We start from the raw sequence: 12,968 nt of genomic DNA on the forward strand, positions 1-12,968 counted from the left end.
CAGGCCTCTCTGCCTCCCTGCCTGGGATACACTTGAAGTTTGAAGTGTTGCCCAGCAGCAGGGATGGGACAGGATAAACAGAGTTTCCTGAAAGTTTCAGAGCTGAGAAGAAACCTGAAATAAACGGTTTGCTACCAAATGCCTTTCTGTAAAATATGCCTCTGAAATATCTTTTTGTTTTTTTTCTAATCCAGAAATCTAGGGTGATTAAGAAAAGGTCTGTCCTGGGGATCTTTGGATCCACTTAGAAGGCAGATGAGTCCCCGAGACCAAGTTGTGAGCAAGAACTTAGAGATTGGGGGTTTCAGATGTTACAAAGAAGACAAGACCATGCTGGCAAAGTGGGGGTTGAGGGTAAAGATTTCTTTCTCCACCACTTTTATTTCTTGCCACAAAATAGCGTGTTAAAGGAAGATTTTTTTTACTGAAAGACGGTAATTCCATCACCTGAGCCCTGTGCTGGGTGGTTTCCTTTCCTCCCCTGGCTGCGTGTCCCCAGGGTATATGTGGTTTTGTGCCCCTGGGGACAGAAACCTCTGTTCAGGACTTGAGTGCTGACTCCACGCTGTGCATCAGTTATGAAAGCTGTCTGGAGACAGGAGCTGGTTACGCTGGGGCACACGGAAGAAACCACTAAATCCTCTCGTCTGTCATGGACGGCGGGGTGGCTTGAAGTCCTGGGGAGCAGAGACCCCGTGTAGGCGCCCTGCCAGGGGAGATGTCAGGAGATTGCCGGAAGGGAGTGGTGCCAGTGGCAGGCTGCCAGTGCTTGGGGAGGCTTCTGAGGAATCCAGTTGGAAGATGGCATCTAGGGCGGGCAGAGGAGGCAAGAGGTCACTTGGGAATGTCCTCTTGGCCATAGGATCCATGAGATCCAGCATCCTGGGTGTGAAGAACAGAGACTGTGGGGCTGGGAATTTAGCTCAGCGGCATAAGCACCTGCCTTGTAAGCAGGCGGTTGTGAGTTCGATCCCTGGTACCAATTAAAAAAAAAAAAAAAAAAGAACAGAGGCCGTGTGTAAGGGCCCTGGAAGTGGCCATAGATGGGAACAGAGACCACAGGGAGATAAAAATGGAGGTGATGGAGAAGGCTGCTGTGCTCATGGGCTTGCTAGTACTCCCTAAAGGAGTCTTGGAAAGGATGGACATTTAGGCCAGGACTAGGAGGGACTTGCTCTGTCATGACTTGCTCTGTTGTTGGGAGCCTGCCAGAGACTGGTAGTGAGGAAACTCTGTCAGGCACACCCAGAATTCAGGGTACCTTCTTTTCTTTTCTTTTTTTGCTTTTGGTACTGGGGCTCAAACTCGTGACATCACACTTGCCAGGCAGATACTTATGCCACTGAGCTAAATCCCCAGCCCCTCATTTTCAGGTGTATAACAGATTTCAGCTTCCAGGCCATTGTGTTATTTTATGATGTTTTAATCCGTGTCCTGGCTGTGTGGTCAGTGAAAACAGTTTAGCCTCTCTGTGTGTAGCGTTCTCGTTTATAGAAAAGGGACAGTAACAGTGCTCACTCTGTGGGGCTACTTTAAAGAAGGCCTGGCTGCTCAGCAAATATGAGCTGCACTTGGACTTGAACTCCAGCTTGGAACCCAGCAGGCAATCTGATGTGATGCCAAGAGAGAAATTCTTCCCTGAACATTTGGAATCAAGTAGATGGCAAGGCCGGGTGGTGTGATGAGTTGGGCTAGGGTGAAGGGGACAAGGAGTCCTGCTCAGGAGTAGGTGGCAACTGACTTGGCCAAGGACGGTGTCTGTCCTGGGACTCTGGGGCATGTGTGGCGGTCTTTTGCACTAGATAGAAGGCCAACTTGTCCTGGGGTGGGGCAGGGGCCTGGCCTGCCTAAATCCCATGGCTTGTGATGTCACATCCGGGTTTGCTGGTCTACCCCAGACCCACTGATGGGCATTTCCCAGAGAATGGTTAGAGTGGTACAGCAGGTAAGGGTCCTTGGCACAGCTGGAAACATCAGCCTCTAAAGCCGGAACCCCAGGCATTACTTGAATTCCTGGGCTCTTGCTCCAGGCATCTGACCTTTTATGCTTCATGGAGTTGGAGATGAAGAAATTTGTGCACTGTTGTAAATTCTGCTTTTTCCTAATTTTGAACAAATGAAAGCCAGCCTGGTGTTAGGAAGTTAGGTGCCCTCCTCAAGGAAAGAGCTGACATGATGGCCCTGTCAGGAGCCTACTGAACTGGGCAGAGCTGTTCTGGGGTGCACAAGCACCCACTTAGACTCTGCGAAGTGTAAGGCATGGCTCCTCATGCTGCGTGCACAGAGGAACCGTGCTCCTCACATTACCTGAGCTGTGACTTTCTCTTATGACACGAGAAGGCAGAATGACCCCTCCTCTTAGCATGATTGGAGTCAGGAGAGGCCTTGTGGTGACAGCTCACAGTGCCTGATGGCTGAGTGCAGAGTGGATGCTGTATGTGACTCTGCCCGCGAGGGGCTTCCTCCATGTCCGTATTCGTGGGCTCAAGAGTGGCTTGGGTGCTGAGGATTTATGTCTCCTGTTCCCCAGCCCTTCTTGAAGTAGTCCCAGTGAGAGTAGGAAAGGATGTCACTCCCTTTTGTGCCCAGCTCTGCCCAGTCTCAGTTGAGCCCTGGGGTGGCTGCATTGTGGGTCTCTGTGTCCTGGGAAGCAAGGAGACCGAGCACCCTTTACAGACTGGCCATCAGTGCTGGACCAGCTCCCTCCCTGCCCCCTCCGAGGCAGCCTCCAGGCTCCACAAGCAGCTGGCTTTGGTTTTCCCCATGTTTTTCCAATTATGTGGATTGGGCTAAAAACAGCAGTAGCGGGGCCTTATTTGGGAGTTGCCGCCATCCTCCGGAGCTGCTGCTCTCTTGCTGCCAGCACCTCAGCAGCCTGCTCCTCGTGGACCGAGCTCTGCTGTTTTGACCTGTCACCCATCCACAGCTTCTTTGTGGTCTGGTCCTGCATGTCTGCTGCTGTTTGAGGCCACAGATGACTAGGCCAGGTGACTTGTGGGATTCTCAAGGCCCCAGGTCATGTCCAGAGTGTGACAAGGCAGAGCTAGTTGCCAGGCCCAGTGCCTTCCATCCAGGCTGTCCCTCTGTAGACAAGGTCAAGGCTGAGCAACAGGGCAGGCAGTGGGTGCAGACTTAGGATTTACAGTCTCTGCTGTACTTCGCCAAGATGGTTTAACAGATGTTTGTCCGTCAGGGACCGGAAACAAGGAGAGGGTTGGGCAGGACAGTGAGAGTAACAGAGGACCTCACTGTTGGGTCTGACAGGCAGGCGAGCAGGCCAGCCGCCGTCTCCCAGCCCCTCACGTCCATCCGTCTGTCTGGGTGGATTAGTTGAGGTAGTGGGGCCTGAAGCTCCAGGCCTAGAATAATGGGCCTGTTTGTTCCCAGAGTCTGGGCAGCTCGTCACTTATCGGGGAAGTAGGTCAAAGGGAAAAGAAAGGAGGCCCTTTGGGGAAGTCTGCGTGCTGGCGCTGATTGGCAGTGACTTTGCAAACAGAAGGCAGCTGCTGTTCTCAGCCACGGACCGTGAATTTTTAATAGCAAGAAAATAGGATCGCCCGGTGCAGGAAACTGGGGCCAGCCTGAGTGCCGACATTTTTCTTTGTGACCAAGGTACAACTTGTAGACAATAATAACACACATTTTAAGTATATATTTTGATTGGTTTTGACAGTTGTATACATCTGCATAACCACTGCCCTAAACCAGATATAGAACATTTCCACCTCCTGGAAAATTCTCTGGTGTCCCTTGGCACCCGCCCCTTCCCCACAGAGGCAGCCCCGTCCTGACTTCTGTCACGGGAGATTAGTTTTGCCTGTTCTGGAAGGACACAGAAACAGAACCACACAGCATGTACTCTTTCTGAACACTTCAAAAGCCAGAAGAGGAGAGGAAGCACTTATGTTCTTAGAGAGAAAAACCCCAGCCTCCTGGGTGCAGTGAGCTCTGTAGAGTTCTGCATGGTCACCCCCAGCCACCAGCCTTGTCCTCGTCTGGCTAGTGTTCCCCTTACTCCTGCAACCCAAGCCCAGCTCCAGCCCCAGACCTTTCTGGAACTCAGATGGTTCCGCTTTTCTTCAGAGTCCAGTTCAAGGATCACAGGATCTAGACTGGAGGGAGCCCCCCATAGGCCACAAGCCCCTCTGTCCTCCCTCCCAGGACCAAGTGCATTGGGGTAGCAATCACAGGTCCTCTTGCTGGACTCCGGATGTGCTCAGCTGATGTCTTGGGCCACCAGCTTGTCTTTCAGAGAGCAACTAGAAGGTTCCAGCCTTCCGCCCTGCCTCTCCTCTGCTTACCTTTCCTAGTCATTCCATGGACTGGGCCACGTGCTCTTCTCTGGTCCACCACCAAGCTCTTTCCTCCGTGGTGCTGTGCCCACTGCTTGCAGCACCTCCTAGGCCTCCTCTCCTGTGTACCCCAGACCCCTCTGCATGTGTCAACTCATGCACTGGGACTCTGGCTCCTGCCCTGGCCCCTCCAAGAAGGGTGGCATTGCAGAGGAGGGCGGGATTCCGGTCTCCTCTGCCACTGGGCCAGGGTCGGACCCAGAAGGGCTGGATACTGTTAAGAGAGACCTCCTTTGTCCCTCTGTGTCCCCAAGACCTGGTGGCTATTGCAGAACCTAAGTTCTGGCCTTACTCTTCACCCTGTGGCTGTGAGTAGAGGTTTTTTGTGTCTTGTTCACATGGGAGTATTGAGTGGGGTCCTTCTCATAAGGGCCTTAGAAACGGTGAAGGTGCCTTATAAACCACAGAGTGGTCTGTACTTGAGGTTGAGCCAGGTGAGCCATTGATTGTCAGTCATCATTGACCTGAAAATGGTGTTTTCATGTGGCTCTGCCTAATCCATTACTTGGGCTGCGGGCAGCCAGAGACAGGGCAGGTGATGGTGTGAAAGTATCTGTTGGCTTCTGTGGTGGGCACAGCCCTGAGTCCTGTCCTGGCTCATGCCTTGCAGAGGCTGTATGGAGTTCATCTAGGGTGGCCTTGTTTCCCTAATGGGGGACTTGCAGCTTGCAGTGTGGAAAGCACATCACAGCCACAGATGCGGGGGTACAGCTGAAATTTGGGGCTAGGTGTCTGGGCCTTGGTGCTGTCTATCTTTTTTCAGACAGGATCTCTATGTAGTTCAGGCTGGACTTGAACTCACTTTGTAGCCCAGGCTGGTCTCGAATTCCCAGTGATCCTCCTGCCTCAGCTGGGATTACAGGCGTGAGCCACCATGCCCGGCTTGGATGCTGTCTATCTTAACCCCTGTTCCCACTACTGGGGTTCCCTCCTGAAGAGAGATTCCAAGGGCCTCAGCGCAGAGGGACCTGGGTATTGTAGAACAGCTTTGGGTGCTGCAGAACAAGAATGCTCAGTGTGATCTGTTCAGCACCTACTGTATGCCTCAGCAGAAGGGAACCCTGTGCTGGCTTTTTAAGGAATCGAACATGTATTCCATTGGTTCGGACAAAGCTTCCTGCTGCACTGCAGCTGTTTTGTGGCCTCCCCCATACCCTAATCCCTAAGTTTTAGAAACTTGGGCTGCCCGTCTGTAATTTCCTGCATGCTTCTGTTATCACCTCCTGGTAGGGTCCCGGAGGTATGCGTTTGTGTCATAGCCAGGGAGCCCTGCACGGAGGCTGACATCACAGGATTTATCATGGGGTCATCATCCCTACCGGAGGGTCTTGTCTACCTTAGCCCTACATGTGAAAACAGGTCAAGTTGCTTGCTCAGGATAATTCAGGGAGGGAGAGGGGCTAGGAACTGAAGTTAGGGTGTCTGCTCTGGGAGCTGCTGTGCTGGCCGTTGGATGGGCCTTGGGTAAGCATCAGCCAGTGGCCTGAGAGTGGTGGTAGGGGTATGGGAAGGGCAATGGCAAGCAGCGAAGACTGTGTGGGTGCAGAGAGGAGGGGCCAGCCTGCAGGAGGGCCCCAAGGATGACCTCCATGTTGCCACTCACTGGCTGCCTCAGGCCTCTGGCCCGAGGAATGACCTCATTATTTTAGAGCTAAGCAGACAGGACCTAGACTTTCAGTCAGGTGTCTGTGGGTCCCTCCTGTGAGCCTTCCTGCTCATGCTTGCTGGGCAGCTTGGCTGAACAGCTGCTTAGGCCTCGGATTGCAAGCAGAGCCAGTGGTGGGCCTGGCCACTTCCTCTGTGCCTTGTGACCCTGTGGTCACTTGCCGCGGTTTCCTGGGCCAAGGTGCTGGGCTGTGGTCTCAGCATTTGTCCAACCACTCACCCCAGGGGGGCAATGGAGAAACTTAATCAATTGCTTAAAAAACAAAAATAATCTGGCTTCCATCCAGATGGGAAGCCGCCCGGCCAGGCTGTTTACGGCCTTAGCAACTGCAGGGTGGATGGCGGCCTGCACTGTGACCTGGCTCTGCCCACGCAGCCCCAGGCTTGGGAGGTGGCAGCAGTTGGCTGTACGTCCTGTGGGGGCAGCTGAGCAGGAGACCCCGGAGCCAGGAGCAGAGTGGAGCAGGCGTCAGGGAGGCGGCGAGGGCTGGCTCTCAGCTTTCCACCAGATCTCAGCCTGCCATCGCCAGCAGGGAAAGAAGTCAGGGAACAGCCAGGCTGGGGCGATGCCTGCTGTGGTGGGAGCCCCGGTGGGGACCCAGGCCTTCTTGGGACAGTCTGTGGCCATGGGGCTGCAGTTGGTTCCATGTGGGAGGGTCATGATGTTGACTGTGGCTGCTCAGATGACCAGGCCCCTGCTGTGCAGCGTTAGGGGGTTGGAGGCCCTGGTTCCTAGTCAGGATACACCCTTGGATATGTTGTTTTGCTTGTTGTGAAAAAACCCTTTTACCACATTGGGGCATGGAGAGAGTTTACCCATGGTGGCCTTACCCTTCCTGTGCGTCCAATGGCATGTCGGAGAATCTCCTCCTGGACTTGAGCAGCGGCTGCAGAAGCTGCCAAGCTTGGTTCTGGGACTACAAGTGGGTTGTTGGCTTGTCCTTCTCTTCCTCGTGATCTTCCGTCCCTCACGCTCAGAGCCTGGAAGCCACATAGCCTGCCCAGCCCCAACTCCAGCCCAGTGCCACGAGCAGAGTGGGCAGGTCCTTTCCCAGGAGGCAAACGCTGACCCGCATGCCTGCCTAGAGAGTTCTGTCACCCGAGTTTGAAAGCCTTGTTGTTTTTGTATTGCAAAGTAAAATTATGTTTACTGTAGAAAGGCAAAAGTAAGGAGGAAAATGAAATGACCCATAGGTCCGCCACCAGGTGGCTGCTCTTGACACATTGTTTGTTCTCATTTCTAATCTGTATGTTCAAATCTGCTTGTGTGTGGTTCGCTCCCATGATGTGAACCTGTGTGCTGTTTGGTGTCGGGTGCTTCCCCACTTACCGTTGCAAGCATTTTCTGTGACGTGAACTCTTCTCTGGAGCTTGGTGTGCTGTGCCTGTGTAGTGACAGGGAGCCTGAGTGCCCTTGTTTATTTAAATGAACTTTTCCTTTTCTCTTCGCTTCCTTCCCTTCCCCGCTTTTTCCTCTTCTCCTTTTCCCCCTTTTCCTTTCTCGCTCTCTCCCTTTTTTCTCCTTTTCTCTTTTCTTTCCTCCTTCGCTTCTCTCTCTCCTTCCTTCCTTCCTTCCCTGCCTGCCTGCCTGCTTGCTTTCTGTGTTTTGTGGGGCAGCTACACTGTTCACAAGTTCTTTTCTTTGGCCATGGTTTATGCTTTTGTCCTGACCCGTGGTGACTGTGTGTGGACCTGTGTGGCTTTCAGCTCTTCCTCAGCCTGTGCCCTCAGAGGTGAAGTGACATAGCCAGAAGGTCCCCGTGTCCATGCAGCTGGCGCTAAGTTACAGTGCTTGGGGAAGCAGAGCTGTCCCTGCCTTGTGACTCGAAGCTGCCCACCTGTGTAGTGACCATGGGGCTGCTCACTCTACCTGCATATTACCTGTTTTTCATGTTTATTGTCTGCATTTTTGCTTCTGTTAATTTGTTTATGATCTTTGCCTATTTATTACTGGAATGTAGTGGAGTTTTTTTTTCATAGTGTATCTTCAATTTTTTTGAAAACTAATAAGACAGTAAACCTTTTTAGATTTCCAGGAAAAACCGAGTGGCAAGTACTGCAAGTTCCCTGCGCTGCTCTTTCCTGCCATCCCCTTATTGCTATAATTTACTTTGTAGTACATAAGAGTCTGTCCTTCTTGTACAGTGGTTCACGCTCTGCAGCCCATGGGCCCCGGGTGCACCGCCTGGTTTTGTATAGCCCAAGAACTCAGGATGGTGTTTACCTTTTCACACAGTACAGAAGAAAACCAGAAGAAGAATGTTTTGTGCTACATGAAAATGATACGAAGCTCACATGGCAGTGTCTGTACATCAAGTTTTGTTTGTACCTAGCCTTGTGCACTTGTTTATGTGTTGTCTGCGACCAGCTTCTTGATTGCTATGTGGCGGTCTCCACAGAGACTGTCATGGCCTCCTGCACCAAAAGTATTTACACTCTGGCCCTTTATAGGAAATGTTTGCTGGTCCAGTTCAAGGACTAGAAGGCAGGATCGCTCATATGGGCTTGGAGAACATCCTCTATTGGGCTTTTATTTAGTGGTGGAGTCTTGCTGTGTATGTGGCATGTTCATTGCGTGGAGCTTGGGGACAGAATGCTCTGGCAGGGGGCTGGGGATTTAGCTCAGCGGCATAAGCACCTGCCTTGCAAGCAGGCGGTCATGAGTTCGATCCCCGGTACCGATAAAAAGAAAAAAAAAAAAAAAAATAGAACTGCTCTGGCATCCTGCACATGGTCTGTCCTCAGCCAAGAGTAGTAGCTCATGGAACTGTACCCTAGCCTCCAGGCCCAGATCAGACTGGCACCTCATTAGGGCCCCATTCCTGCCTGCCTAGCTGCAGACTGACTCTGAGCATCACTGGTCTCTATGCTTGGAGTTCCTGCCCTGCACCAGCCTGGTAAATTGTCCCTGGTCGTTCTATCCACGCTTTCCTTACGTCCTCACCCTGCCAGCCGGTTGCTGGTGGAATTGTGCTCCTCAAAAACATCTGCTGAATTCCCAATCAGGAATTGAGGTTTGCAGATGTGAAAAGGTAGACCTGAGGTGTACTGCAGCACTGCGGTGTGGGCTGTTTATGGGAGACACACAAGGGAGGGGCTTTGTGAAGCCAGAGCAGAGGTGGAGTAATGCAACCACAAGCTGAGAGATGCCAAGTATTTCCAGCAACACCAGGAGCGGAAAAGGCGGAAAGGATCCTCCCCAGTCCCTTTAGAGAGAGCTCACCCCTGCCATACTTGACCCTTCACTTCTGGGCTGCAGAACTGTGAGGGAGTGAATTCCTGTAGTTAAAAGCCACCCAGCTTTGGCTAACACCCCTCGGGAGCCTCCCCGATGTTCCACCGTATCTGCATGATCGGAGTTGAAAACAGCATGGCTGGGACAGAGGGTGGCATGGAGGGACAGTGTGGAGCCGGATGTGTCTGTGACGTTGGACCATCCCTCTCTCAGGACAGTCCTTATGTGTTGGAAAGATGCTCCTTGGGGAGGCTGTGCCTCAGCCTAGCCTGTACTCTGTGCTCTGTTCCTGGCATTGCAGCAGGGTGCTGCTGTTGGTCCCCTGTGCATGCAGGAGGGAGGAGAGATCCAGGAGCTACCCCAGGAGACTGCAGGGACTGCTGGGGCCAGCAGGGAAACCTTACTTTCTTTGGCAACGCTGTGAGGCCATGGGACAGGCTATTTGTTGAAACAACCCCAAAGAAAACCATTTGGCCAAACTGTGAGATTCTAAACAGTTTAATTCCATGGTGTTTAAACAAACTCCTATCTAGGCTTTGAAGCCAGTCCCATGGAGAGGGCCAGCCTCTCCTCTCCATTGCAAGCACTGTCTCCTGCCTCCACCATTCCCACCCCATCCCTGCAGGCCCACAATCAGGGCTGCTGCTCAGACTTTGTCATCAAAGAGCCATCGGTCTGTGGCTTGGCCTAAGATAGCCACCTGCAGAAGTATTGGTGATTGAGCCAGCCAGGCAGCAAGTAAGAAACATGCATCCTGCCCGGATGGAGCAGTGTTCAAGGGACCTTATTTTCCCACTTGTGCTGTCATTTTAGGTGATGAGTCTCCATCAGGGAGCAGTCTCCTGTGGAGTCATGATGAGACCTTCTACTGACACTGAAACCCTGTCCTTGGCTCAGAGCCTGACAGCCTCTTGGGAAATCTTGCAGGCACCCTTTTGGTCAGGGACCTTCCTAGCTGGGCCCTGGGTACCCTTGAGTACTTCTCTTCCTGTCACATTGACTGATTAAGCTGGAACCTGATGTGACGTTTGGTGTATGGTGCCCTTGATGTCAGAGCTAGACAGGGACTCAGCTGTATTGCGTCTAGGTGAGTCTTCACTGTAGATGAGGAAATAAGCTCAGAGAGGACCAGGACCCTGCCCAAGGTCACGCGGTGGCAACAGGCCAGGTTTCCGTCCTCCTTCTGCCTGCTTATTCTGGGATGTAGAGATGCCTCTGAGCAGGCAAGCTTGGCGCCCACTCTGGGGCACATGCCAGGATCCCAGGAGTCTGTAGGGGTGGCACACTGGCAGGGGGCCAGCTAGAAGGGGCGGGATCAGCCTGTCCACTGGGGTAGAGGTGACAGGACTAACTTCCCAGAAGAGTAGGAAATGGCCTGTGACCTGGCCTTGAAGGACAAGTCAGATGTCGACACAGCATTTTGGGAATGAAGCCCAGGGAATAGATTTTGTTGAAATTCAGAAGTCGCTTCCCTGACCAGCAGATACCAAGTCAGAACTTACAGGTTCACCTCTCACTAAATCAAATTTGCATCTCGGTAGGCTCCATTGTAGTTGGGCACTGGGGGTATCTTCGGAGTGGTGTGTGTGTCTCACTGGCCCTGCCTGACTGCCTTGGTTTCCCCAGTCCTGAGTTCAAGAAGCTGTTACATATGCGCCCTCTAGTGGAAGAATCAGATTGGGAATTTGGGTTTGCAGTAGGCATCAGGAGCCGCCCTGCACTTGCTCTAAGAGCAGGGTATTACTAGATCCTTGGAAGAACCTTCACTCAGGTTCTAGCTCCTGTGGAAGGCTTCAGCTTGGCCAGGCACCAGGGAGTCTGGGAAGTGGGTCTGGGACCAAGGTGTGAGGGTGGACCTTCTGCTTCTGCTTTGTGACTGGAGGCAAATGACCCCAGATTGCTGACTGTCGTCTCTGGCCCTGATCTTGGTTCTGTGGGTTCTTTAAGACCAGACTGGGCAGGAATAAGCAAGTGGACGGTGATTCAGTTGTATAGGACAGGACCAAGTCCTGATCCTGGGGGTGGAGGGGACCATACTGGAGTCCTCAAGAATGCACAAGGCTCCATGAGGCTCAATGTGCGTCTGCTGCTGGGGGTTTTGATAAATCTCTGTGGAGGGGGCCTGGGACAGGGTTAGCAGTGTTCACGTGCTGTGTGGGAGCTGCTGTAGACAAGGTGAGTCTCAGCCTTGGCTTTTATGGTGTTTTTACCTTAAGCCCTAAGGATTGGGAGTTTGTGGGGAACGCACAGGGCTCAGAAGAGGCTCTTGTACCACTCAGGTCCAGCTGCAGCGATCTGAGCAGCCCCTGCAGCTGGAGTGAGTGGGAGGCTCCTGAGAGGGTCTGGAGATTTGCTAATCACTGGACCAGAGATGCAGGATGATGGGTCCAGCTTGTCTTGATTACTTTTCTCATTGCTGAGACAAACTACCTGACGCCCAAAGTTAAAGGAGGAAAGGTTTATTTTGGCTCATAGTTTGTGAGGCTTCAATTCATAAACTGAAATCATACTGAGGCGAATTGTTGTAAATTTAAGACCAGCTTGGGTTGCAAAGTGAGCCCAAGGCCAACCTGAAATGCATAGCAAGACCCTGTCTCAAAAATACATAAAACAAAATAAAATCAAAATTGAGCTGAGACTGTAGAGGCTTCACTTCATAATCGGCTGTCTCTAAGGCAGGGTGGCATGACAGTGGGGCAGGTAGCACTCACATCCCTAATGCTAGCATTGCACTCTGAATCAGTCCCAGCATCCCATCCTCAATCCCAGCATTCCGTACTTTACTTTTGGGACACTCCCCAAAGTCCCACCTATGACCCCGTGAGGCAGTGGGGGCACATCTAGATATGAATCATAACACAGCTGATGTCTCTGGATTTTGCTCTCCTTGCTGGTGTGTGTTCTTAAGCTGCTCTGGTGCATTAGGCCAGGCACAGGCACCTACAGCAGAAATGACTTCAAGGATGCAGCACACAGATCTTAGGGCTGGCAGATCCTGCGCTCAGGTAGAGGAGCGGGCTTTTGCTTGAGACCAGACTCCTCCCAGCCTCCTCCTGTGCCCAGCTAGTGCCCCATGCTGGGTGGCCTGGGCTCTCCCCTTGCTCACCTGCCTAAGTGTTCCCCTGAGCCCCATCCACTTACATTACAAGAATCTCAGTATCAAAGTTGCCTGGCTCCTTGGGCTTGGCTCTAAAGTAGAGTGAAAATCCAGGTGGCCTGGGGTGGGGTGGGGTGGGGATGTCATGGTGTGGTTCTAAAATTTTATTGGTAGTGTGTGGACGGAGCCTTGACTGTCCCTCCTGGATTCCCTACCTGCAGGGTCCTATTTAGTCCCCAGATCCAAGTCCCCAGGGTTATCAAGGCCCCACTGTGCAGAGTCCACAGAGTACCTGCTGAATCATGACCATTGCCTCAGAGTCCTTGGGTCGAGTCCTGGCTCAGATCGAAACACATCTGATACCAGGGATATTAGTTGTCTCTGCCTTGGCCGCCTTGTGTGTTGAGTGGGCCCTAAACTCTGTGTAAGTGTTTGATACAGCTGAAAGTGCCCCACTGGTCTCTCAGAGCCAGGGTTCTCTCCCGATCAGTGCACCATTCATGCCTTGGGAGGATAAAGAGTTTAATTTGCTGGATGGGCTGTGCTTGTCCTACTTGGGAGCCAGGCTGCAGAGCAGCTATAAGGTGGGAACCTATGGGGACTTTGAGGAGTGGGGCTG

The 12,968-nt window shown here is 52.4% G+C and overlaps 1 protein-coding gene across 2 annotated transcripts in view; it reads left to right on the forward strand.

Moving 5' to 3' along the window:
- Positions 1–12,968, forward strand: part of Lrp5 (LDL receptor related protein 5) — a 104,806-nt gene that overhangs the window by 44,659 nt on the left and 47,179 nt on the right. The gene's annotated exons all lie outside the window — the stretch shown is intronic.

This window comes from Cavia porcellus, unplaced genomic scaffold (assembly GCF_034190915.1).
Source record: "Cavia porcellus strain 051 isolate PalLab524CR breed Dunkin Hartley unplaced genomic scaffold, mCavPor4.1 scaffold_17, whole genome shotgun sequence".
Lineage (NCBI taxonomy): Eukaryota > Metazoa > Chordata > Mammalia > Rodentia > Caviidae > Cavia > Cavia porcellus.